Source organism: Mauremys mutica, chromosome 5, assembly GCF_020497125.1.
Source record: "Mauremys mutica isolate MM-2020 ecotype Southern chromosome 5, ASM2049712v1, whole genome shotgun sequence".
In the NCBI taxonomy this organism is placed as follows: domain Eukaryota; kingdom Metazoa; phylum Chordata; order Testudines; family Geoemydidae; genus Mauremys; species Mauremys mutica.
The window spans coordinates 65,789,052-65,815,926 of NC_059076.1; the positions used below are offsets into that span (position 1 = coordinate 65,789,052).

The following is a 26,875-nucleotide window of genomic DNA, read 5'->3' on the forward strand; positions in this document are numbered from 1 at the left end:
TCTATCCCTGCCTCCACCACAGAATTCCTGGTGTTGCTGGGCAGTCACTTGCACCAAAACTTTCATAATTGGTCACAATGTTCCTCACCTCTGGGTACCCAACTTCAGAAACTTGGGGTCTGATTTGCAGAAGTACTGAGCACTCACAACGGCAGCTCTGGTCAATAGCATTCTGTTCTGAACATATATGCTAAATACTTTAGAAAAATATAGACCTTGGTGTCTTGAATTGGACATCCAGAATTACTGGATGTGTTTGATCCCAATCTGAGATTTAGGTCCTCAGTTTTTAAGAGTGTTTTTAACAGTGAGAGTACTCAAACACTGGAACAAACTACCAATAGAAGTGGGGGATTCTCTGTCTCTTGATGACTTCAAATCAAGACTGGATACCTTTCAGGAAGATCTACTTTAGTCAAGTTATTTGGCTCAATAAATAAGACCTGGGCCACACTTTGAATGATGAGGGTGAGAGAAAAATTAATAGCCACCTACTCAGTGAGTGCCAGCCATCCCATGCCCTGAATGAGCCAGGGAAAATGGTATGATTATGAAATTAATGACTATCATAACACACAGAAGGGGGTCATATCAGGGTTATATGGGTAGACTTAATCCTGACATCCCAGAACTTCTGAGTATTTAGTTTTGTAAATTTAATGTGTTCTGTGTAGTTATACTGAAACTTCCTAAGATCGTGTGGTTGTGGGGTTTTTTTTGGTTAATATGAATTGGAAAAAAAACAACCTCATTATATACAACCACATTGACCACATAGGTCACCAGCAGGGCTGGAACCTTGAGATCAACCACATAGGTCTCTGCCACTTGAGCTAAAAGGATAACTGATAATTGTTTTACTCTGAGAACCAGCTAGTACAGGGAGATTATCCATTTTGACAGTGGGTTTCACAGACTTTTGCTGATGACAGTCCCTGACTCCCAATAGGAGTCACCTCCTATATGGGAGGTTTCTGGGATCCCTGGGATGGAACACACTCAGTTATTCTGTAGGGACAGTGCAGTTCAGTCAGTAACAGGAGCTGTGATGGGATGGAGCATGCTCAGTGCAGAGAGAATCATCTAACAAGCCTCTACTGAGCATGTATGAGTGGCAGGGTTTTTTTTTTGTTTGGTTGGTTTTTTTAGGTGTTCTTAACTTGGCCAAATTTGGACAAACTTTCATGGGGATGACAAAATGCACCTCTCTGGCATCAGGGTAGCACCTTCTGCAATTTCAAGCCTTTTGTGCCTCATTGCTTTAGAGGAGGGCTTCTCAGCAAAACTATTTGAAATTTCACCTGGGCAAAATGCATTTTTCCCTACATTAATTCTCCAAAATTGCTAAAAACCACACATTCAGAACAGAGACCTCCCAAAATACAGGTGTTTTTTACACACACACACACACACACACACACACACACACACACACACACAAAACTGAATACTGGCTCTTTTAATAGAAAATGTTATGTAACCTAAACCTTAGGCATCACTACTAGAGTTGTCTATAATTCAAGTTCATTTATCTACCACATGTGACGCAAACATGATTATCTAGTATCTTCTCTAAATTGAAACTTATTTCAAACAGTTATTCAGTCAAGTAAAGGCATGTATGAAATCCATTTTCATTACATATTTCTACACATTAGGTAGATGTAAAATTCTTTAAAATGATCCCTTCCTTAGTGGTTTACATGAAAACTCTCAATGAGGCTACAACAACTTTCTTTAGACTCCAGTCTCTGTTAATCTCATAGGGATAAATCCTGCAGTACTTAACTTTACTATCCAGTTAGATGAATTTGGGCTAACAATAGAAAACCACATGTTAGAACTCAGGAAGTTAATCATATTCTCCTCTCCAGGGGAACAGGTCATGAAACCATGGAAATGGAACAGAAAATACCAGTGAATATGATGACTAAAACAGTCTATATATACATTTCTGTTTTTTACTTGATGCAATTGCTACCACAAAGGTTTTAGATATTGGCTGATTGCAGTTTTGTCTTTGGTCTCCATGTTTCACAGATGATCTTAGCTGACTCCTCCTCCATATACTGGAGTGCCTCACGAAATCTGTCGGGGCTCCGTACTAAAAGAACATCATGAGTGTAGTCAAGGTCTGTGAGTGAGAGATCACCGATCCAAATGCCTATGGACCTGACGGAATGCTGCATTATGAAATCCATTGCCTGACAAAAGAGCATCCCTGCCTAACACCTAATACTGATTTAAAGGGCACTAACATCTGGTTCTCCAGACGAACACAGGCAATGGTTCCATTATGCAGCTCTCTAGTCAAGTTCAGCTGAGTGGTAGGGACTTCCATAATGTGACACAGTGTATTGGATCAAATGAAGCCTTAAGATCAACGTACACTACGTGCAGGGGCTTCCTGAACTCGCAATGTATCTCCGAAAACAAGTGAAGAACCAAAATGGTGTCTAATGTGGGGTAACTTCATAGCTAGAAGGAATCTGTAAATTGTGGGTTAGTTCCTTCTATAGAGGCAAATCAGATTTTAAGATTAATAGAAGGTTTTCTGGCTAAAATATAACAGAAATGTACTGGCAGTGTACAGGTTTAATTAAGGACAGAGTTTGGCCTAATTTCTTTAAATCAGAACAGTGAAGGCAGTGGCCAGAAATTGTTTCCTTAGTGTGTTTAGACATGAAAAGCAGATTCTGACTAACCATCAAATGCACAATGCCAGCAACCATGAGTTCCTTCATGCTTTCTGAATTAAGCACATTATTCCCCTTCTGGAAGACCAGTGGGTGAAGGGGCTGAAACCTGTACTCAGCCCAAACCTTGATTTATAATAGTTTCAAGTGATGCAGTTACTCAGGCCTGGTCTACACTACGCATTTAAACCGAATTTAGCAGCGTTAAACTGAATTAACCCTGCACCCGTCCACACAACGAAGCCCTTTATATCGATATAAAGGGCTCTTTAAACCGATTTCTGTACTCCTCCCCGACGAGGGGAGTAGCACTGAAATCGGTATTGCCATGTCGCATTAGGATTAGTGTGGCCGCAATTCGACGGTATTGGCCTCTGGGCAGTATCCCACAGTGCACCATTGTGACGGCTCTGGAAAGCAATCTGAACTCGGATGCACTGGCCAGGTAGACAGGAAAAGCCCCGTGAACTTTTGAATTTCATTTCGTGTTTGCCCAGCGTGGAGCTCTGATCAGCATGGGTGGCAATGCAGTCCCAAATCCAAAAAGAGCTCCAGCATGGACCGTACGGGAGATACTGGATCTGATCGCTGTATGGGGAGACAAATCTGTTCTATCAGAGCTCCGTTACAGAAGATGAAATGACAAAGCATTTGAAAAAATCTCCAGGCTATGATAGACAGAGGCCACAGCAGGGACTCAGCACAGTGCTGCGTGACAAGCGTAACAGAAAGCCAAAGAATTAAATGGACGCTCATGGAGGGAGGGAGGGGGGACTGAGGACTCCAGCTATCCCACAGTCCCCGCAGTCACCGAAAAGCATTTGGATTTTTGGCTGAGCTCCCAATGCCTGAAGGGTCAAAAACATTTCCCCGGGTGTTTCAGGGTGTATGTCATCAATTTACACCCTTCTTCCCCCCCCCCCGAAAGAAAAGGGGAAAAAATTTTCTCGCCTTCTTTCAATGTCACCCTATGTCTACTGCATGCTGCTGGTAGACGGGGTGCTGCAGCGCTGAACACCAGCATCCCCTTCCCGGTGGCAGATGGTGCAAAATGACTGGTAGCCATTGTCATCATCAGCCTGTGAGTGCTCCTGGCTGGCCTCGGTGAGGTTGGTTGGGGGCGCCTGGGTAAAAATGGGCAGACGGCACAAAAGGCTTGGTAACCATCCCCATCATAGCAGCTGGAGGATCAGGCTGGTACAATCTAGTGATATAAAAGTTGGCATTCTTACCTCAGGCAGAGAGGACAATAAGAAACAAGGGTAAGAAGAGCCCCTAGTAAACCTGCAACGGAAAGGGAAGTTTGTTGAATCACCTCTTTTCATTCTATACAGTACAGTCTGTTGTAGGCATTTTATCTTGGATATATTTATTCTGATTGAACACAGTCTTCTGTAGCATTTTTCTCCTTCGTCTTCAGTTATTTTCCCAGAAGTGCTTTATAAATGCACCTACATCTTTTCACTGAAACTATATTGTTCAGCTCCAATCTCTTGCTGAAAGAGAGGTCTTTTACTCCAATTAGTGGCACAGCTACTGGTTTATCTCCTTCAGCCTGCACAGTGTGAAACAGAGTATTAGTATATACGTATCTTTTGCATACTCTAATATCACACCTTCACTGGACTCCTGGGTTCTGAGGCTTTTTGTTTAAAAGCGAGTTATTATCATAAAGCTGCCTTTTTATTAGTGCCACCACATTCACCTGTCTCCGCTCCTTTTTATTACCTCTGCAGTAGCTATAATTGAATCAGAGAAGATGGTCTGGAATTGATGCTGCCATGTGCTATTTCCTACTGGCAGAGAAATTATGGAAGGAAATGTATTATGACTTTGTCCTTGTCATCACTACTTAGCAAGGGAGGGTGTAGCTCAGTTTAAAGAGTGGTTTTTTTTATTATACACCCACCATGTCCTTAGGACTACAGAATAGAGGAAATATCAGCAAGCATGTCTAATAACCCAAAACACTTCCTGCTGGACCACAGCCTGTGTGTATCAGACCAGGGAAGCACAGTATACATACTAAAAAATACATGTGAGTAGACTTGAATGAAATTATGGGCTTCATGACAGCAGTGTAGTTTAAGGAGGAACTAAAAGAAGGAGATGATGATAGGGCTGGTCAAGAAAGGGATTCTTAATGCAAAGGATCGCATGGGAGTGAGAGAAGGGAGCATGATCTTGGATGTAGGCAGCAGCTGAATTTAGCAGAAACTTAAATGCAGTACTGAGAGAACTTGAATCTGATGAGGAAGACATGAGTGAAGTGATCTTAGGCGAAGGGTGAGCATGGTCACTTGCTCTGCTTTGGTATATTTAAGTAGTAATTCCTCAGAGTTCTTCACCTTTGCAACAGGACCTCATTCTTTTCATAGCAATATCAAATTACAGTAATCTTTTCAACCCTTCAGCTTCCTTGTTGGTACTATGTCTCACCATCATCTGAAATATTTTTCCTTTAAACATTCTACTGTACATTTAATGATAGGCTGGAACTGAGGACAAGTGAATTTTCTCCATAGGTCAGAACTGACCTTCATAAACTAAAAAAAAACAAAACAAAAAAAACAGGAGTACTTGTGGCACCTTAAAGACTAACAAATTTATTTTAGTATGAGCTTTCATGAGCTAAAGCTCACTTCTTCGGATGCATAGAATGGAACACACAGACAGGAGATATTTATACATACAGAGAACATGAAAAGGTGGAAGCATGCATACCAACAGGCAGAGTCTAATCAATTGAGATGAGCTATCGTTAGCAGGAGGAAAAAAAACTTTTTGAAGTGATAATTAAGATGGCCCATAGAAGGTGTGAGGAGAACTTAACATAGGGAAATAGATTCAATTGGTGTAATGACCCAACCATTCCCAGTCTTTGTTTAGACCACAGTTAATAGTATCTAGTTTGCATATTAATTCAAGTTCAGCAGTTTCTCTTTGGAGTCTGTTTTTGAAGTTTTTTTGTTGCAAAATTGCCACCTTCAAGTCTGTCACTGAGTGGTTAGAGAGCTTTAGCTCACGAAAGCTCATGCTAAAATAAATTTGTTAGTCTTTAAGGTGCCACAAGTACTCCTGGTTTTTTTTTTGTTTTTTTTTACGGATACAGACTAACACGGCTGCTACTCTGAAACCTTCATAAACTAGTTACAATTCTACACTCACGAAAATAAAATTGAGTAAAAAGAGCCCACTTAACTGTGTGCCAAATAAGCATCAAGTGAACACAGAACCCAAACAAAAAATCGGCTTGTTCACTCAGTCACACTGCCAATATAGTTCCCTCTACCCCTAAAAATTAAACACTGCTTTAGAGGATTTCCTTTTATATAAAAAAATCTAACAATCAAACAATGTGCTGAATTGTCCTGAGACATCAATATAACTTTTCATAGCATCTGTATTAGAATATGAGATTAAAACATTTCCATTGGTGATGCACACCCTGGCTTGAAGTAATTTCCCTCATATGCAGGGTTAACAGTTTGGTTCAATGGCTCTCAGCACCCCCACACATTTCTCAACAGAATCATGTGAAAGATGGTAAATAATACTTAACCAAAGCAGAGGCCCAGTGAAGAGGAGCAACAGCTACAGAGGGAATTCTTCAAATCAGCACTACATCAACGAACTCATGACACAAAGCCATGCAGTACAATGACCATCAGGATCAATAATTACCATGTCTGTCAAGCTCAATCATATGAAAGAGTGTCAAAATGGAAGAAAACTCCATTAATAAAATTTCCCTCTCAGGACTTCTTAGTAGGTCATTTAGACACTATGTTAAGTCAAACCAAGCTAATTCATTGTGAGACAGATGTTTGTCAAACATGAAAGCTGTATCAGTGCAGCATGTTAAAGACATTAGAAATAAATGGTCAGCTGGACACCTTATGGGTAGAAAGAGACTTTTTTTTTCCTTTGGATATGTAAAGAACACTGAATATACTATAGCAAACTCATAGGCACCAGCCACCTACCACAGCTGAAGAACAGGATTATAGATATCAAAGTAGATTGTTTTGTTGTTTTTGAGGGGGGGGAGCAAAGAGAGAGGGGAAGAATGTGTTTGCTTTTGTTTTAAAAACGTAAGGTGATTTTGTTTAAAAAAATCTTTTAATCCTACATGTTAATGAAACTACTTAAAGAAAAAAAAAACAATAGCACTAGAAAATCATGGCAGAAATTTTATTCTGACCAGTAGAAGCAGTGATGCATGAAAGACTACTTGTTTGTAGCCCTTGGCTGAAAAATACACAGTGCAGATATTAGTCTGAATGCAAAAAATAAACTTTTTATATGCAGCTAGTACTGGTACTTATCTTCTAGCACATTTTTATTATTTTTCTCTTAACTGAAGACCTACCTTTCATGCTGAAAGTTATATGAACAAGCTCTTGATCTCAAAATACTAATAGCCCTACTAATGCATTAGTTATGAGTTCAAGGAGGGACTAGGTAACAAAAGTGAAAGTAATCCCCCCAAGTACATTTTACAAGCATGAGAGAAGGAGAAAGAGTTTCTTATTCCCTAACAAACTGAAAGGCACAATTCATTGCCTAGTGAATACAAGGCTTCCTATATAGGATGAACCTGAAATATAGTCAAGAAAATATATATACCTCAAAATATAGTGGAGAGTATCACGAAGGGAATAATGAAGGCTGCCAAACAAGAGATCAAATATCGTAGGAGGTAGGGATACAGATATTTAGCAGATAGTCTTCCTTGTCTTTAACCTTTTAAATTCAGCCTTCTCAAATGTAACTTTCCTATCATCACAGCATGAGACAGTAGCATATAAAACATTTGTTATGTATTTTCCCTTGGGCTGGAGAGAAAATCTTCCCAAATATCAGTGAGTTTTTGAGATTTGTATTAGATGTTACCTGTTTTTTAAAAAGGTCACAAACACCACCATTTCTTCAGGGCCAATTAATCTCTTAACATTCCACAGGGGTATTTTGTTAGATAACATAATCATGAGAAAAATATGGAAAAATGTTAATATAATGGGTGAATGTTTATATAAGACAAAAGTCAACCTAGTTTTGCAACCAAGTTACAGATAGATCCATGAAGAATTTAAACAAATTATTACAGCAATTAATGCAGGCATTTCTCTGAAATGCTACACTTGCAAGACAATAGCAAGCTAAATGTGAAATGGTATCACTTGAACAGAAAAGGGTTGGACTAGCAGTAGTTAGAACCTAGGAGTCCTGTCATTGGCTCTGCCACTGAATTGTTGTATGACTGAGGGCAAGTCATTTCACCTACTTTGCCTCAATTTCTTCATCCTAAAGTGGGAATTCTTTATCTATTTACAGGATGCTGTCATTTGTAATGTGTTTGAGAGACTTGGATAAAGGTGCTATAAGAGTGCAAATAACCAGTGTCATAAAAGGAAATGATTGTGAAACAAGCAACCTTTCATAGCACACTGCATATGCCAAGTAAAAATAATGCAGTGACATCAGAAAGACAAAGGTAGTGTACCATGGCAAAGCTCATTAGTGTCTAACAACAGTACTTGAAGTGCTTTGATGTTTCTTATAAGTCTTTAAATCAAAGGTATACCAGAGACACCTGATCATACACAGCACAAAGGCAGACAGGAAGCTGCAGGTTGCTATATATTATCATTTAGATTTTACTGGATTCCTAGCAGGGCTTCACAACTCCGCAGGTTATTTATGTCTCCACATAAAGAAAAGGTAACATTTTGTACTATCCTGCAAAAATCAACTGTGTTTATAATAACGAGCCTTTCAGTACTTACTGTTTGGCTGACATGGATCCATAAAAAAAGTCATCTTCTGTAGCTGAACATCATTCTGTGGTGTAACACAGATCTCTGAAAAACAGTTTGGCAACTTGTATTAAAACTTGCCCGCTGATCAAGAATTTAACTTTTTTTTTTAATTCGGTAAGAAAACTTAGAATGAATTAAAGTTGGGTTTTTTTATGTGTTTGTTTGTTTTTTAAAAATGTCCATCTTCTGTTGTCGCCAGATGTATTGCATCCGTGGAGGGATAAGACTAAAATTGGTGTTTATATTGTTAGTCTCTGGGTGTTATGTACGTAAAACTCTGGCCATTCTAATGTGATGTTCCAAACCTTAATTGAGCTCCATCAGTTGTCAGCAGTTTAAATGGCCATGTTTAAAAATCCTCCCTCTGCCTTTACAGTGCTATCTTTGATCTGGCTGCACTGTATCTCAAGGATTAGCTCTGTGCATACTCCTAGTCTAACAGCTTTACTTGTCTCTTGGCAATATCCAGCTTTAAAGTTGATACTGTGGAAGGTCACGCCTTCTGTTGCTATGCTTTTTATTTGGGAAACCCTCCATAAATTATTGAGTCTGCCCAGGCTTTAAATTCTTTATGTATAAATTCAGTTGAACAGCAAGCCCATATGTACAACTTGCAGCTTGTCAGCTAGATTTTGTACTACAAAGCAACTAGGCATAGTTTAGTGATCCTGGCCTTTGTGAATCATTATATACTATAACATTCTCCTTTAGTTGTGGCATGCTAATATTTTCATGACCACTACACCAGAGAGGGTTTATGCATAGAGGAATTTTGCTCATATATTATAAACACCTTTATTTTAACCCTTATTTTTCTTAGAAGGAATACTTAGATTCTTCTTTACCAGCTGCTGATTTCTCACTCTGAGTCAAAGGTTTGATCCTAAGCTATGTCCAACCCTGCTGAGGTGGGGAAGGTACAAAAGTGTCTTCAAGCCTCCTAGTTGTCAAGTGGCGATGTCTCCTAGCCATGTCCCGTACACTGGCAGCTGGGTAGGGTAGTGGTGCAGGAGCCACAAAAGGGCCTGTCACTCAAAGTGTCTCCTTACACAAGGGAAATCCTCATGTTGCTGGGTCCTCACTGGGTTTTAGCCTGCTTTGCATTGGGGAACAATACAAAGAAGACTTCACATGACTAGGAATCAGTGCCATAGTCCTCTGTTTGTGACATCATAATCCTCTCTACAGCAGCCAATTGTATCACCAAGAATTGTCTTCATGGTGATGAAGAAAAACAGTAGGGGTAAATTAACTGACAAGGTATAAAGATCCTCTCCATGTACATTTTCCTAATAAAAACTAAGAAAAACAACCCAGAAAATATCTGCTCAGAACAGGGTTTCTCAAATGGGGGGTCGTGGGATTATTTCATGGGGGGTTGTGAGCTGTCAGCCTCCACCCCAAACCCCTCTTTGCCTCCAGCATTTATAATGGTGTTAAATATATTAAAAAGTGTTTTTAATTTATAAGGGGGGGTTGCACTCGGAGGCTTGCTAAGTGAAAGGGGTCACTGGTACAAAAGTTTGAGAACTACTGTTCTAAAGCCAATGTATTTCAAAGCTGTCCAGAGAGCACTGTCAAGTCTTTAAGTCAATTTTTAGCTATTTGATGCAAGTGTCTGCAATGTTCATATTTTTCATGGTTGTTTTCCATATGGGTTATCATTGTTCCAACCCCTCCACAAGAAAGCTTCTACCTATCTGTTTTCAGTGTTATATCTGATTTAACAAGAGGCTGCAAACCTTTATGTTTTGCATAACACTTCAGGTAAAGTATTTATTGGTGTTTAGTTACTGAGCTATTTTCTAGATTTCAATATATTTCTTAATTGCTTTTAACTAAACAGTTGCCAGATGTTTTTAGTTCAAAGACAGTTGTGAGTTATTAGCGCAGAAAATGTTGTGAGCCTGTAGACTTAATTTATTTTTCATCCTTAACCATTTGCCTGTTATTTTTTTTTCTTTTTTTAACTAGTATTTTAAAAGGTTGTAATTTTGTATTCCTCAGCTTGGAGTAATTGTTTATGGCTGAGTCCTAAACCTAGACAGACCATACACTGGAAATGCTGCTATATATTGAATAGCTGCTGTCAAAATGAGGCAAAGAGAAAAGAAGCAAAACACTCCACACAGGGAATTGTGAAAACATTGTCTGCAGATTCACACAGTTGTATTAAAGATACTATTATATGTAAATGGCCAAAATAGATTTTGAAAAATTGCATATGCAGTGTATAATTTTGATATGACTTTCTACACAGGCTTGTCTGTATTTTATAAGTACTCTAGAGAACCTCCTGTTTAACACCTAACAGTAATGTATTTCTAATTAGTGATGACTGCACTCTGAGAACAGAGAGAAGGGAGTGGGAAATGGAATGACAGGGGAATGTCTTGTCGTTCATTTGTCTGGCCACCAGGTGTCATTCTATGAGCACATTTGCACCAGTGTAGGAGCATTACTATGGCAGCAAGTGCTGCAGGTTTTACAGAAGAAATAACATGTGTAAAGCACTTTCCAGCATGTACAATGAAACCACCATGTTCTTTATTTAGAGAGACTGAATGACTAGAAGGAGGAGTAGAATATTAAAGGAACTAAAAGGTCCCTTGCTCGCTTTCTGTCAATGCTCTGAATGACTAGCACAGGGGTCGGCAACCTTTCAGAAGCGGTGTGCCAAGTCTTCACTCTAATTTAAGGTTTCACATGCCGGTAATACATTTTAACGGTTTTTAGAAGGTCTCTCTCTATAAGTCTATATATTATATAACTAAACTAGTGTTGTATTGTAAAATAAACAGGGTTTTCAAAATGTTTAAGAAGCTTCATTTAAAATGAAATTAAAATGTTGATCTTACGCTGCCGGCCTGCTCAGCCCGCTGCTGGTCTGGGGTTCTGTTCACCTAGGCCGGCAGTGGGCTGAGCGGGGCCTGTGGCCGGGACCCCGGCTGGCAAGGGTTCGTCAGCCAGAACTCCAGACCAGCAGCGGGCTGTGCGGGGCTGGTGGCCAGGACCCAGAGGGCTGGGGGCAGAGGGCTGGAGTCAGGGCTGGGGGCTGGGTATGTGGAGGGGTGTAGGTGTCAGGGCAGAGGGGGCGCTGGGTATGGGTGGGGGTGCCAGAGTAGGGCTAGGGTTGCGGGTAGTGGGGGGGGATGAAGGAGTCAAGCAGAGGGCTGGGTATGTATGAGAGAGGTACAGGGCTCAGGGCAGGGGCCTGCGGGGGGGTGGGGGGTGCCGGGCTCAGGGCAGAGGGCGTGGTGTGTATGTGTGGGGGGATCGGGGGTCAGGGCTCAGGGGAGAGTGCTGGGTGACTGCCCCCCTAAAAACTCTCAACCCCGCTGCTCCTTGTCTCCTGACTACCCCCTCCTGGGACCCCTGCTCCCAACTGCCCCCCAGGACCCCACCCCCTATCTAAGCCTCCCTGTTCCTTGTCCCCAGACTAGACTCTACCTCCTACGTGTCCCCTGACTGCTCCGACCCTTATCCACACCCTCGTCCTGAGCCAGACCCCCAGGACTCCCATGCCTATCCAACCACTCTCCGGCCCTTGACAGGACCCCCAAACTCCCGACCCATCCAACACCCCCCACTCCCTGCCTGCCCTAACCCTTTTTCACACCCGTGCCTCCTGACAGGACCCCCAGAACTCCCAGCTCATACAACCCCCCCAGCTCCTTGTCCCCTGACCACCCCCTTCAGAGACCCCCCACCCTAACTTCCCCCCCCCAAGGACCCTCCTTGCTCCCGGTCCCCTGACTGCCCGGACCCCTATCCACCCCCTGCCCCCTCACAAACCCCAGGACTCCCATGCCCCATCCAACCCCCCCGCCCCTAACCACTCCCCCGGGATCCCACCCCCGCATCCAACCCATCCTGCTCCCTGTCCCCTAACTGCCCCCACCCGTTATCCAACCCCCTCCAGCCCTGGGCCCCTTACCATGAGGCTTCACACAGAGCTAGATACGCTGCTCCGCGGGAGCGCACAGCCCCGCTGCTCCGGTTGAGCGGGGAGCATGTCTGCCACCCCGCGGAGCCAAACGCTGCCCTCGGGAGCGCGCAGCCCCAGGGCTCCAGGGGAGGGGAGAAGGCGGGGGAGGGGCCGACAGCTTGCTGTGCTCAGCCCCATGCTCCGTCCCGGGAGCGCAGACCCCCCACGGCTTGCTGGGCCGGGAGAGTGGGGCCATTTGCCCACCCCGAGCGCACGGCTATGCTTCTGCTCCGTGCCCCCGCGGGGGAAGTGGAGGGCAGAGGAGAGCGTGCCGGGCTGGGCAGGATTTTTAGTGGCATGCTGGAGTCCCGGCAGGCTCCAGCGTACCATTAAAAATTGGCTCGCGTGCCAAAGGTTGCCGACCCCTGGACTAGCACAATCTTTACATCATAGAATCATAGAACTTAAGATCAGAAGGGACCATTATGATCATCTAGTCTGACCTCCCGCAAGATGCAGGCCACAAAAGCTGACCCACCCACTCCTGAAATAATTCTCTCCCTTGACTCAGCTGTTGAAGTCCCCAAATCCTGATTTAAAGACTTCAAGTAGCAGATAATCCTCCAGCAAGCGACCCCTGCCCCATGCTGCGGAGGAAGGCGAAAAACCTCCAGGGCCACTGCCAATCTACCCTGGAGGAAAATTCCTTCCCGACCCCAAATATGGCGATCAGCTGAACCCTGAGCATGCGGGCAAGACTCTCCAGCCAGACACTCAGGAAAAAGACTTTCAATATCCCAACATTGACCCATAGATTGTCAGGGTTTGAAGGGACCTCAGGAGGTCATCTAGTCCAACCCCCTGCTTAAAGCAGGACCAATCCCCAGACAGATTTTTTGCCCCAGATCCCTAAATGGCCCCTTCAAGGGCTGAACTCACAATCCTGGGTTTAGCAGGCTAATGCTCAAACCACAGAGCTATCCCTCCCCCTAATTGATCAAGCCGTGTGGCATTAAATGGTGTGTTTCTGAAGTAACTGTTCAGCTTAGACACTTTCATTTTTATTCACTATCTTGGATTTGCAACCACATTGTTCACTTCCATTTAAGGTATAGGAAGGCTGGAAAAGTACAAGAATCCCCCTAATTTTAGGCTTCTATGGATGAGTCAGGTAGTAACTTCCAATTGTATAAATGTGTTTTCACTAATGTGATACCAAAGTTTTATGCAAGAATGGATGAGTAGGAAGTGTAATATTGCTCGCTCTCTATGGCACCCTTTATGACCGTATCTGAGGCCTTCGGCCCCTGTGCAGTGGGGAAGTACTACTATCCCTACTTTTAGTCCCAGATGGGGAATTGAGGCAAAGAAAAATTAAATGATTTGCCAAAGTCCCACAGGAAGTCTGTGTCAGAGAAAGGAATTGAACCCAAGTCACAGGCTAGTCCCTAACTACTGTACCATCTAAGACATGCTGCTATGTGATAGTTCAGTGTCAGTGAGGAATCCAGGAACACTCTCTAGAGGCTTAACTGACTAGTTGTGGGTGAGTTTTTTCAAATAAAGGAGACCACACCATAGCTGAAAACTCCTAAAGTCCTTTCATCTGCCCACCAACATCACTTTTGTGTTTCTCAGGGGCAGCTCCATCCATGCACTGATCTTGTCCAAGCACTGAGCCATCTTGATGGCAGTGGTATTGTCATATGTGGTGAAGGATAGTTTTGTGTGTCATCTGCATATCGCTGGCAATTGAGTCCATGTGGTCTGAGCAGTTCTCCCTATGGCTGTGTCTAGATATTGTTTAGAATTAATCCTTGTGGGACTCCACAAGTGAGGGGGCTAGTGGTAGAGGGACAGCTGTGTGTCCCTCCACCAAAAATTCATGCCATTTTAGTACATTTGCCTATAACCATGCCACCTCTCTCAGGTGCAAGAGTGGTATCTTATCACCTAAGTGGTATAAGATAATTTTTATAATTGTTACTTACTTTTGCAGTTGACAATAAAATGGGCCCAACTGTGAAACAGTTACTCATATCATATGAGTAGCCCCACTGAAGTCAGTGGATATCATTCTGTGGCTATCCACAAAAGTGAATCTGTGTCATGGTTTCCCTTAAATAGCTGTTGATTGTATTTGTCTGACACCACAACAGGGGAAATGTGCGTACATAAAATAGGAAAATATGACTTGCAAATCCCACAAAAAATAGTTGAGGAGTTGAGGTTAAACAACTTTGGAAACAACTTTGGCTCTTTTTAAAAACTAACTAGATTATCAAGAAGACATAGTCCTTTAAGACCTAATTTGTTGGCAAAGAAAAAAACACACACCTTTTTCAATTTAAGGCTTACAAGCATATAGGGGAAAAGAGGGGGAATGTAAAAGTTAAACTGTAAATTGTAGTTGTTCCTTCCATATATGGCTTGTTGGATTCTCACAAAATATAAAAAAATGTATCTTTGTTGGAAACATACTCTGTGTTCATGTGCGAGTGTTACTTTTTGATTTCACAGCTGGGATAAAAAATGTTTGGGGGGGGGGGGCAGATAAATAAAAATGTGACCTAACTATACTGTTGAGTTCTTAACAGGACAGAAAAATGACATGTTATGTAGAGTCAGTAATTACTGAGAGGCTCACAAGATATATTTGAAAAGGTTTAGCAGATTACTGCTTACAATGATCCAGCTGCTACAGAGTTTGCCTTTTAATGTTAGGTTGGGTACACGTTAAGACAAAGTACATTTGGTTACCAAGGTTACCAAGTGTGACTTAACCAGCAGATGCCTTGTTTATAAAGTTGAACATTTAAAATTAGGAAGAAAAGCTAGTTTTTAAAAAGTGGGGGTGTGGTGGGAGGACCAATGACATTATTTTAAGTGAGGATGTGTGAGGATCATGAAGATTTAAGTCTGCTGTGCTATTTGTCCTGAGTACATATGAACTAGGCAGTTTCAGGGCAAGCTGCACTGCCACCTAGTCCCACCCCACCAGTAGGACTCAGTCTTAACATGATTGGAGGGAAGACAAGGAATAATTTTGCCAGGATATGTGCATGGAAGGGACATTCTCTATTAATTTATTCTCTCCATGTACCAGCCTGAGAGAGGCATTAGCTTCTTCCCACAGCACTGTCCTCCTCTGCCCATACCCATGATGTGTGTTCTATGGGGCCAGAGATCCATGTGGGGGTGGTGACAAGCTGCACTCCATAAAGGAGCCCCCTATAACAAACACTGTTTCAATGGCTCAATCTAGTTGTAGAACACAAAGTCTTGTTTCTGTTCTTATTTGGGATGGGCTGTTACTAGTAATTCTGGGTAATGCCTATGCCCATAGGACCTTAGGTGCATTATTCATTCAAGATAATATGTCTAAGGAAAAGAAGGAAGCAACTCTCAAACCAAGAACCACACCTGAATGCACCAGTGACCACCGATCCTTACCTGGAAAGAAAAGAAATAAACATCAGTACCAGATGAAGTTTCTCTCTCCGTTGGTGTGGGACACAGAGCAGAGAAAGGAAGTAACTGAAGGGTAAGGAATGCAACTTAGAGAGAAGTTAGAACTGTTTCCAGAGCACTGATTTTGATAAGTTTCAGGTCACATGAACTATAGCTAAAACCTAAATACCTTTGAGGGTTTGTTCGTTTTAAAAACGGTATTAATTAGTTGGAGAATTGATTTGGGTTATATCCCATTCAATGGATGGCCAACATGGCAACTTTATATCTTAGCAAACAAAAATGACATTTAGTGATAGTTTATATTGAGTAAGGATACACCCAAATTTGAAAATCTGGAAATGAGAAATTCAAGGGGAAAGACTTGTGCATTTCTTTCCATCTTCATATTGCCTATATACTGTCAATAACTAAGGCCTTACCCAATTCACAGTCCATTTTCATAAATTTCATGGCCATAGCACTTTAAAAATCTTGAATTTCATGATGTCATATATTTAAATCTTAAATTTCATGAAGCTGTAACAAAGCATGAATATTTATTGAACAATGGCAACATACAGACATGTAAAAATCTTCAATCAGAATTTCCCAGCGCAGCCTTCAGAGCTGGATTCCTGGCCTGCAGCCGCTGCTCTCTGGCCACCCAGATCTGAATGCAGTGCCACCCATAGGCACCGACTCCATGGGTGCTCCAGCCCTGGAGCACCCACGGGGAAAAATTGTTCGGTGCTTAGCTCCCCACCCTGCTCCTCGTCCCAGCTCACCTCTGCCTCTGCTCTGCCTCCATCTCCTCCCCTGGTTGCAACGCATGCCCACTTTTTCCCCCTGGCTCCCAGTGCTTGCGCCATGAAACAGCTGATTTGCATGGCAAGTGCTAGAAGGGAGGGGGAGGGGGGAAATGTGGTGCGATCAGGGAAGGGGGGGCTGGGGCGGGGATTTGGGGAAGAGGTTGGAAGGGGGCAGGGAAGGGGTGGGATGGGGTGGTGCCGGGGTGGGGGGGCACAAGCACCCACTGGTGCTAGGGAAAGTTGGCGCCTATAGTGCCACCAGCAGCAGTGCAGAAGCAAGGGTGGCAATACCTTACTATGCCACCCTTACTTCTGTCACTCTGCTGCTGCTGGCACCAGCACTGCATTCAGACCTGGGCACCTAGCCAGCAGCTGCCGCTCTCTGGCCAGCTCTGAAGGCAGCACAGAAGTAAGGGTGGCAATACTGCGACCACTTTACAATATGGGTCAGGACCCCCAGTTTGAGAAATGCTGCGTACTTGTATATACTTTCACCCTATAGTATAAAGGAGTATAGTATAGGGTAAAAGTACACAAAAGACCAGTTTTCACAGGAGAGACCAGATTTCACGGACCGTGACCAAACATGCCAAACCTGTGGGAAAAAATGCAGAAATTGGTTTTGGCTTGTGAGTTGCTTGTTGGCAAGTTTTTGGTTTGTAACTTGTTGCTTCCTTTTTTTTAATTGGCTCCTGGCAAGCAGGAGGAAGGGGGGAGAGAGTCAGGGATGCACAGCAGGTCCAACACAGTCCCAGACTGCACACCAGGGGGAATATAGTCACGTAGAGATTCTTAGAGATTGGTTTGTTTTGAAATGGGATTAGCTTGATTTTTGGCTTATTGTGAAAGTCGGGGTGCTTATTTACTGCATGAAAGTTGGTAACTGTGATGTGTTTTTCACAGCTGTGAATTTGATAGGGCCCTATCAATAACATAAAATCACAGAATACCAGGGTTGGAAGGAACCTCAGGAGGTCATCTAGTCCAACCCCCTACTCAATGCAGGACCAATCCCTAGGCAGATTTTTGCCCCAGATCCTTAAATGGACCCCTCAAGGTTTGAACTCACAACCCCAGGTTTAGAAAGCCAATGCTCAAACCACTGAGCTATACCTCCCCCCACTCTAACACTCCATAAGGCTGTTACTCCGTCATAAAAAGTGACCCAAAAGCAATACACATCTCAGCTTAATCAAAACTGCACTCTAACAAACATTTAACGGTGTCTTTATATCAACAGATCATAACATCTGACTGTTGCACATTCCAAGCACTTAAAAATGTATTTTGCTTTACCACTGCTGAGGTCACTGCACTATATTTGTGAGTAGATAGTATTAAAAAACTGGGAAAGTACAAGTGTAGGCACTTCTGATTCACTTTTTTAATCAATACAGCTATCTTCAAGCATCCTTAGTAAAACTGCATTGGATAAGTACAGTTTTCATACTTTCAACGGTTAATTGAAATGTGAAAGAGCTGTTCTTAGAAATTCTAAAATATAAAACTGCTTTTACTAAACATGCAAATGTGTTCTTTTAAACACAAGTTCTGCAGGATTATAGATTTAAAAAATAGTTTGTAGTTTCTTTACTCACTTTATCAAAGTAGCTACTTTGTTTCAAATTCCTCATAGACATCTACTCAGGGTACGTCCATACTACCCACCCGGATTGGTGGGTAGCAATCGAATTCTCGGAGTTCAATATATCGCGTCTCATCTAGACACAATATATTGAACTCCGAACGCACTCCCGTCGACTCCGGAACTCCACCACCGCAAACGGCGGTGGCGGAGTCAACGGGGGAGCCGCGGACATCGATCCCGCGCCGTGAGGACGGGTAAGTAGTTCGAACTAAGGTAGTTCGACTTCAGCTACGCTATTCGCGTAGCTGAAGTTGCGTACCTTGATTCGACCTCCCCCCCAGTGTAGACCAGGCCTCAGAAGCTATTCATTTGAAACTTTGGTGTTTGACGTGAATTGTTTCACTAACTTATTTTCTAAAAGACTTAAAAATTCTGCTACTTTTACAGATGCTGCCAAGTTATGCAATATTTCTGTGGCTCAGCCACAAGGTTAGCTATACTTATTTAGCAGCAAGACTAGAAATATTTCTTTAGGTTGATCTCTTGCAGGCTACAAAGAAACATGTTGCTTTTCTACCTAAGATTTCAATTCAAACAAAATATGATTTCTGGGGTTTTTGAAACAGACCATCAGAAGGCTTCTATGGCTCACATGCTGAGAGCCTAATCTGAATTTCAGAGCAAAATGTTTTTCCACATTTTCCACATTGTTTCAATGGACTGCTGACTCACCACTTTAGCAACAAACCTATCATCCAATTAACAGGGACCAAAATATAAGAGCTCCTCCCAATCCTTCTATATGAAAGGTAGCCAAGATCGGTGAGTTTATACTGGTGTAAATGAGCATGCTCAGAAAGAAAACACATGCACAAAGGAAAATGCTGTGGAAAGGCTGACTAGCTAGATGAGGAGCTGTCATTCACAATTAAAGGGATGCAGAGAGAGCTCTAGGCTGAATTTATCTCTACACTGAAGTCAGTGTAGTTACCCCAGGGTGAATTTGGCCCAGTGAATCTCTTTTTATTATATCCACTTTCGCTTAGCCAAAGAAGCTCTTCAAGCTGTGTCTTCTGATGATTGCAACAACCCACTGTGTTTACTTGCAGCAGTGCACTGACTGACTAGGAGACTAAGTTTATTGCTTTTCAGTTTCATTGACTGTCCCATACTATAGAAAATAGTGAATAGCAGTGTTTGCTATCCCTTCGCTGTACATCCATTTTGTATACCATTATCATGTCCTCTTTTATGTGCTTCTCTAAGATAAACAGTCCCAGTCTTTTCAATCTCTCTTTATATGGAAATTTATCCATGCCAGTCTTTTCACTTGACATTCTGAACCACTTCGATTTCTGCTATAATCTTTCTGAGAACTTTTAAAAACTGATTCAATAGAAATAATTTCTCATAATGCATAATTAACCATGGTACTTGTTGCCTCATGACTGAGGCCAAGAGCTAAGAAAGATTTAAAAACAAAACAAAAACTGAACAAGCATTTATATGGACAGATATACTGAAACAAAATTGGGGGGTTATTTTTAGAAGGGACATAAATCCTCACAAGCTAGTCAATTCTGTAGGTACAGATTGGTTCTGTAGGTACAGCCCTAAGCAGGGGACTGAGTAACAAAAGAAATGCTGCACTCCATATAGCTAAGTTTGAAAGTGCCAAGAGATTGCTGAACTATCACTGTTGTGGCCAATATGTGGTTTTCTAAAATGTTCTTATTTTCATCCTAGTAAACCCCCTGTGGAATATCAAGTCTGACTATACCAACTGCTAACATGTGATTGATGGATGGGCGATCTGTTCTTGCAAACTGGGATACCAGGTGGCAGCTGTTGAGAATGGTGGGGACATTTGTGTGGACACAGGTAAAAGCATTAGCTATAGTATGCCAATATTTTTAACTCATTTACAGAAATGACAGCAGAGATGCAAAATTCTCATTAGGTTATGTTGTCCATCCTCCTGCCAGTACAGACACGTTCTCTCTAACATAGTCTTACTGTTTTGTTTTAAAAGATACTCAGTGGGGCTTCCACCACTTCCCTTGGGAGACTTTCACAACCAAAAGAGTATATTGCAAGGAGTATTTTCCAGAGAGCCTACATTTTTCCTGCTCTGTTTCATCTCATTACTCCTAGTTGATAAATGCCTCTTATAAATGTTCTCTCTCCCCTACCCCACCCATTAGCACAATTTAAAGATACTATATAACATATTCCTTGAAGATGCTTCTAGAGCCATTCAAGAACTCACCTCTCTCCTTGTAGTGCATAGCAGGATTATTTAATTATTTACCCTGTGCTCCTGGTAAAACATTTTTTAAAGGGAGGGGAGAGAAATCAGTTGTTGTTTTTTAAATAATCCTACATTTTTTTTTAATAAAGTTAAGTTTATCAAGTCACAATACAGCAGAGAATTAGGTCTGGACAAGATGCTTTGGGCCAACATTTTGAAAAGTACTTTAAATTTGCAACTACCCTACAATTATAGTATCTTTTAGTTGAAAGAAAGGTGTTTACACAATTAGAAGCATATGCAGTACAACAGAACATTAATTATTCTTCAATAATTGTTTTATACTAATTCTTTATTTCAACAAATGAATGCAATCAGTCTGGGCACAAGAATAAGGTGACCAGGAGTTGGCTCCATATCAGTATGAAGTTATATATTTTATGGTTCTTCAAGAGTGCAGTAAATAGAGCACGACATGTAGGGATTAGTTCAAATTGATATGAATGCAACAACTCCCTTTAGGAAAGATCCTTCAAAGGAAAATCATGATGTAGTCTGACATTATGAAAACACTGTCAGGAAGCACATTAAGTAATTTACTTTCCAATTAGGAAATATTTATTAGCTACATGCAGAGGCATGTGGAAGCTCACACTCCTTTCTGAGGTAGCTTAAATGACATCTCAAGATAATCCTATTTGCAGCTTCCATTAATCTTTAGCAATACCTTTCCAGTTATTCAATTAACCCAAGCTGTTGAATTCATTTAGTTTTTGCTTTCTCCAGAGGAGCATACAGATATCTGAAACAGTTGGATCGACATTAAATAAAAAGGAACAAAATCAGTATTTTTCACGTTCCCTTTAGAATTACAATATAAATATCAGGCTTAGAGACAGTCAATATACTAAAATTATGAAAGCATAACTCATTTACATTCCACTTACTTCCCATTAGGTGAGAAATTAACCTGACCTACTGGTAATAGAGTTAAGCAGAAGGACAAGAAATGAATGAAAGAGACTGAGTTAGCTTTTAGCTATTTGGAAATTCCCAAATGTTAGCAGTCTCTTAAGTATGTGCCTTTGTATTACAGCTGCAGACATGTCACTACTATAAAGCTATTTGAGATGAGATAAAGCATTCTGTTGTGTCCATTAGCAGTGCCAAGCAGTAGCAATATTTATGAATCTCACCATGTGAAAACTGTTTTACGGTACAATACAAATAGTAATCTGTGGTCATCAGAACCCTTTTTATATACACACACAGACACACTTGCAAAACCAAAATTAAATTCCAGAAGAGTAAAGGAATTAAAAAAAACCCACCACCAGAATGTGTGGTTGTCATGGGATAATCACCCTCACAGGGAATGAGAGGCGCAGGATTATGCCTGATGCTATGTAGTGCCCTACGGTTATGATTATCTGATAGAAACCACACCCCATTTTGTGCATTAGTACTTACTTATAAAAGTGTGTTACTCACAGAATTCTATGAGTATAAATACAGCCAGGTGAGGGGAAGGAAAGTGCTGTGGTTTCTGGAGTACTCTGTAATCACAAAGAGCTCAATAGATTTGTGTGATACCTTTAATCTTGTGACAGTTAGACGTTGAAATAAGATTGACCTAGTGTCATTTTCATTAATAATCATGGATTACAACCACCAATAACTAGTTAAATACTTGGTTATAGTTAGAAAAGCCACTCTGTAAAACATTATGAAAGAATTCTATATTCAGGTCCTGATCCAACAGAGCAAATTTTACATACTTTGAGCAGTAGGTTAAATGGTTTTAGTTAAACCAGCAAAAACCCTCAGCGGACACTCTCTTTTCAGTTTGAAAGGTTCATTTCAGTTTTACTTAAGGCATTTCCTAATGTGAAGCTAAACAAAAATAAGAGTTTTACATCAACTCTCCCCCCACCATATTTGAAAACATTTATCTTTGCTCTTGATGTTCAGTTTCACACAAGAAATTGGAACTGTTGTTCTAAATCAGTTTCTTGTTTTAGATGCCTCCAAAAGTCAGCATGAGTAAATTTACAGACTTTAAAGTCAGGAGGGATCATTATGGTTTTCTAGTCTGATCTCCTGCATAACACTTGCCTTAAACTTCACCCAGTATTTTGGTCAAGCATTCAATAGCATTCCACAATTCTAGGATAGCATTTTCAGCTGGGCCTAAGAGTTTTAAGCACCAACCCGCATTGGCTTTCATTGGATGCTGGGCACCTAATTCCCTTAGCCTTTGAAAATCCTAGTCTTCACTTTCACTTTGCACTCAAACATTAGGGTGGATCTAAATCTTTGAGCTTAATCTTTCAGAGAAAGATTTAAAATATCCTGGTCAGAAAGTTACAGCAATTCTAGGGTTTTTGGTTTTGTTTTGTTTTGTTTTTTTCTCTCTCACACACGCTCTAAAAGTAAACAACTCGTTTTTCTCAGGTTGGAGAGGAAAGGAAGAGATCCCAAACACTGGCATACCATCTTTCAGCCTTGTCTCCTCATATCGTGTCAAATAAAAAATAAGTGTTAGCCCTCACATTTTGGTTGATTGATGAAACACTATCTAGAGCTATAGTAAAGGTACTGCAAGGGTTGTGACCGGATGAGTATGTCAGTGTCACATACTGTGACTTTTAACTATTTCACATGGCAAAGTCTTTATACTTTGGCCAACATCTACGGCTACCAGGGGATGTACCATGAAAGCAATAGTAACTTGCACCTCTCCTTAGATGAAAGGTACAATAAAAGTGCCAAGTATGAGTATTGTTCTGACATCCCATTAATAATTATACACATTAGGAATGTAAACAGTAAAATAGAGAAACATTCTGAGAGGTTATAAAAAACAGAATAAATGAACATACATATCTGGCACTTAAACTCTTCTCTTGTGGATAATGATGTTGCCAGAATAGTTTGGTTTCATTTAATTATTTATCACTGCATAATTATAGGCATATATACGTTATACACTCAGTGTTTGCAGGAGAACTATATAATGTTAAAAGAACTCTGAAGTTGCAAACCTTAGCACTCAAACAAGAAAATGCCAAAGTTCTGCACTCTTAACTCAGCCTTTTTGTGCATATGTATTACATTACAGTCTTCAATTAAGCATAACATGCTGTTTTTCCTTTATTCAGTGTTTACAGGTCTGCTACCTGTCCCTTACTGCTTAAAGGATTTATTGTTTCACAGCATCTTGTGCACTGAGAGCAGGGGATGAAACAGCAGAGTAGTGGTAGCTACAAACATTATTTTTCTATAGGACCCAAGGGAGGTATAGGATCCAGTGGACATAGTGTACTTAGATTTCCAGAAAGCCTTTGACAAGGTCCCTCATCAAAGGCTCTTATGTAAATTAAGCTGTCATGGGATAAAAGGGAAGGTCCTTTCATGGACTGAGAACTGGTTAAAAGACAGGGAACAAAGGGTAGGAATTAATGGTAAATTCTCAGAATGGAGTGGGGTAACTAGTGGTGTTCCCCAAGGGTCAGTCCTAGGACCAATCCTATTCAACTTATTCATAAATGATCTGGAGAAAGGGGTAAACAGTGAGGTGGCAAAGTTTGCAGATGATACTACACTGCTCAAGATAGTTAAGACCAAAGCGGATTGTGAAGAACTTCAAAAAGATCTCACAAAACTAAGTGATTGGGCAACAAAATGGCAAATGAAATGTAATGTGGATAAATGTAAAGGAATGCACATTGGGAAAAATAACCCCAACTATACATACAATATGATGGGGGCTAATTTTGCTACAACGAGTCAGGAAAAAGATCTTGGAGTCATCGTGGATAGTTCTCTGAAGATGTCCACGCAGTGTGCAGAGGCGGTCAAAAAAGCAAACAGGATGTTAGGAATCATTAAAAAGGGGATAGAGAATAAGACTGAGAATATATTATTGCCCTTATATAAATCCATGGTATGCCCACATCTCGAATACTGTGTACAGATGTGGTCTCCTCACCTCAAAAAAGATATTCTAGCACTAGAAAAGGTTCAGAAAAGGGCAACTAAAATGATTAGGGGTTTGGAGAGGGACCCATACGAGGAAAGATTAAAGAGGCTAGGACTCTTCAGCTTGGAAAAGAGGAGACTAAGGGGGGATATGATAGAGGTGTATAAAATCATGAGTGATGTTGAGAAAGTGGATAAGGAAAAGTTATTTACTTATTCCCATAATACAAGAACTAGGGATCACCAAATGAAATTAATAGGCAGCAGGTTTAAAACAAATAAAAGGACGTTCTTCTTCATGCAGTGCACAGTCAACTTGTGGAACTCCTTACCTGAGGAGGTTGTGAAGGCTAGGACTATAACAATGTTTAAAAGGGAAGTGGATAAATTCATGGTGGCTAAGTCCATAAATGGCTATTAGCCAGGATGGGTAAAGAATGGTGTCCCTAGCCTCTGTTCATCAGAGGATGGAGATGGATGGCAGGAGAGAGATCACTTGATCATTGCCTGTTAGGTTCACTCCCTCAGGGGCACCTGGCATTGGCCACTGTCGGTAGACAGATACTGGGCTAGATGGACTTATGGTCTGACCCGGTACGGCCTTTCTTATGTTCTTATGTATCAAATGCTATGTGGGTGCACAGCTGCTACACATTTAAAAGAGGTGCATAATGCACACCACCCAGTACTAGTCACATGGGAAAGCCAATAAAGAGCAAAACCAGGACCTGGCTGCAATAGATAAGCCCTGAGACATGAGTTTCTGCCAGTAGTGCTATTTGGCCTCCCTATGTGTGCGGGGAATGCAAGTAGCTGTATTATGCCTACCTTGAGTGCACATTGGATGAGGCAGTAGCTACTCTGCCCCCTTCCTCTTAATGTGTGCAAGCAAAAGGAGCCATTATTTGGACTGTGGCTTTGGAACTGTAGCTTTGGGTTACTATATGTTTTCTGCTTATTAGATAACTGCAGAACCCCAGAACAGTATGTACACTATGAAAAAATGTGTATATTATGCTGAATACCCTATGTATATATAAATAAAGACTACCAAAGATTAACCAAAGTACAGTATCTTTCTACTCTTAACTATTCCTCTTTTTCCATTTGCATTCTAGAAACTATACGAGATGGCAGTTACTGCATCCTCAGGCCCTGCCCAGAGGGATATGAATGCCGAGATATGGAACACTATCAGTTTGATTGCATCAGAAGAGCCCTTATTGTGCCAAACTGAGTAATTCAGAATTACACTTTTTTTAGTCCTTTCTTGCTCTATTCACTTTCCTTGATAAAAGAAGTAATAAGTCTAGATGTGGATAGTCTTGGAGAAAACTGCTTACTGTATTGCTTTGAAAAGCTCCTGTCTCTGGAGAATACACTAGATTTCTGCCACAGCCTATAAAACCTACAAGCCATTATACATTTTATTAGACACCTCTTCATTTTAAGCTGAGAAAAGTAAAAAATAAGAAGTCTGACTTAGCTTATCAGAGAAAAGAGATTGCAATGTGTATTTAGATCAATAGTAGGGTGGGTTGATGGAACCTTCATGTCCATTACAATACAAGTGTCATTTTGCATTCTTTCAGATGCAGTTTTCCATTGTTCCAAACTGGATTCTGCATATTCACAGTACGTTCTTGTAAAATTACTATTAAAAATTGGAGCTGACTGTAAAACCTTGATTGGAAAAAAGATGAAAATTCTCACAAGTTCCCCCCAACCCCATTTTCTTATTAGTTCTATTAAACGTGTATTCTGTGCAAACATATAACTGGCATGTTACAAACATGAGCTGTCACCCTTCCCTTGTGAGTAAAGTTACACGCATGCTTAAGTATTTGTGGAATCAGGACCAAAGAGTATAATCCTATACATCATGTCAATCTTATTCACATGACTTACACAACTCAGACTGATAAGAACAGGCCTCGTGGAGCAAAATGCTGCAGCTTTCCAACTGACTTCAGTAGGAATTTTGCCTGAGTAAGATGCCAGAATTTTGTCTCAGAACAAGTCTGCATTCTTTACTCAGAGAGCTTACAGAAAGAGAGGATAGATTCCCTGTCACACTGTAAATCAGGAATAATTCAATTGAACTCAATACCAGTGAGAGTGAGATCAGAAAACTGACACCTGACAATGACAAATTTACCATGCAGAGTTATGTTTGGGGGCCTGATTGTGTAGTTCTTACTCAAGCATGGCTACTGCTTGAATGGCAGTCTTGCCTGAGTGAAAACGGTAGAATCAGGTCTATGATATTTGTGTATCTTATACTGTTTTTTTTCATCATAGCATAACTATTATAAAAAAATTCAATAAGCTTATAAGAAGCAAATAT

General features: G+C 41.1%; 2 long non-coding RNA genes across 3 annotated transcripts; one reads left to right on the top strand and one right to left on the bottom strand.

Moving 5' to 3' along the window:
* Nucleotides 1–4,050: 4,050 nt before the first annotated feature.
* On the bottom strand, nucleotides 4,051–9,641 carry LOC123370825. The gene is made up of 3 exons (XR_006579579.1): nucleotides 9,364–9,641; nucleotides 8,486–8,560; nucleotides 4,051–4,251 (listed from the first exon to the last, which is right to left on the bottom strand). It is a non-coding gene; the product is annotated as an uncharacterized LOC123370825 (long non-coding RNA).
* Nucleotides 8,047–25,748, top strand: LOC123370826. Of its 2 annotated transcripts, XR_006579581.1 has the most exons (4): nucleotides 8,047–8,420; nucleotides 15,793–15,990; nucleotides 20,043–20,177; nucleotides 25,647–25,748. It is a non-coding gene; the product is annotated as an uncharacterized LOC123370826 (long non-coding RNA). The 2 variants fall into 2 exon arrangements; XR_006579580.1 differs by lacking the exon at nucleotides 8,047–8,420 and having other exon boundaries at nucleotides 15,287–15,990.
* Nucleotides 25,749–26,875: the final 1,127 nt, after the last annotated feature.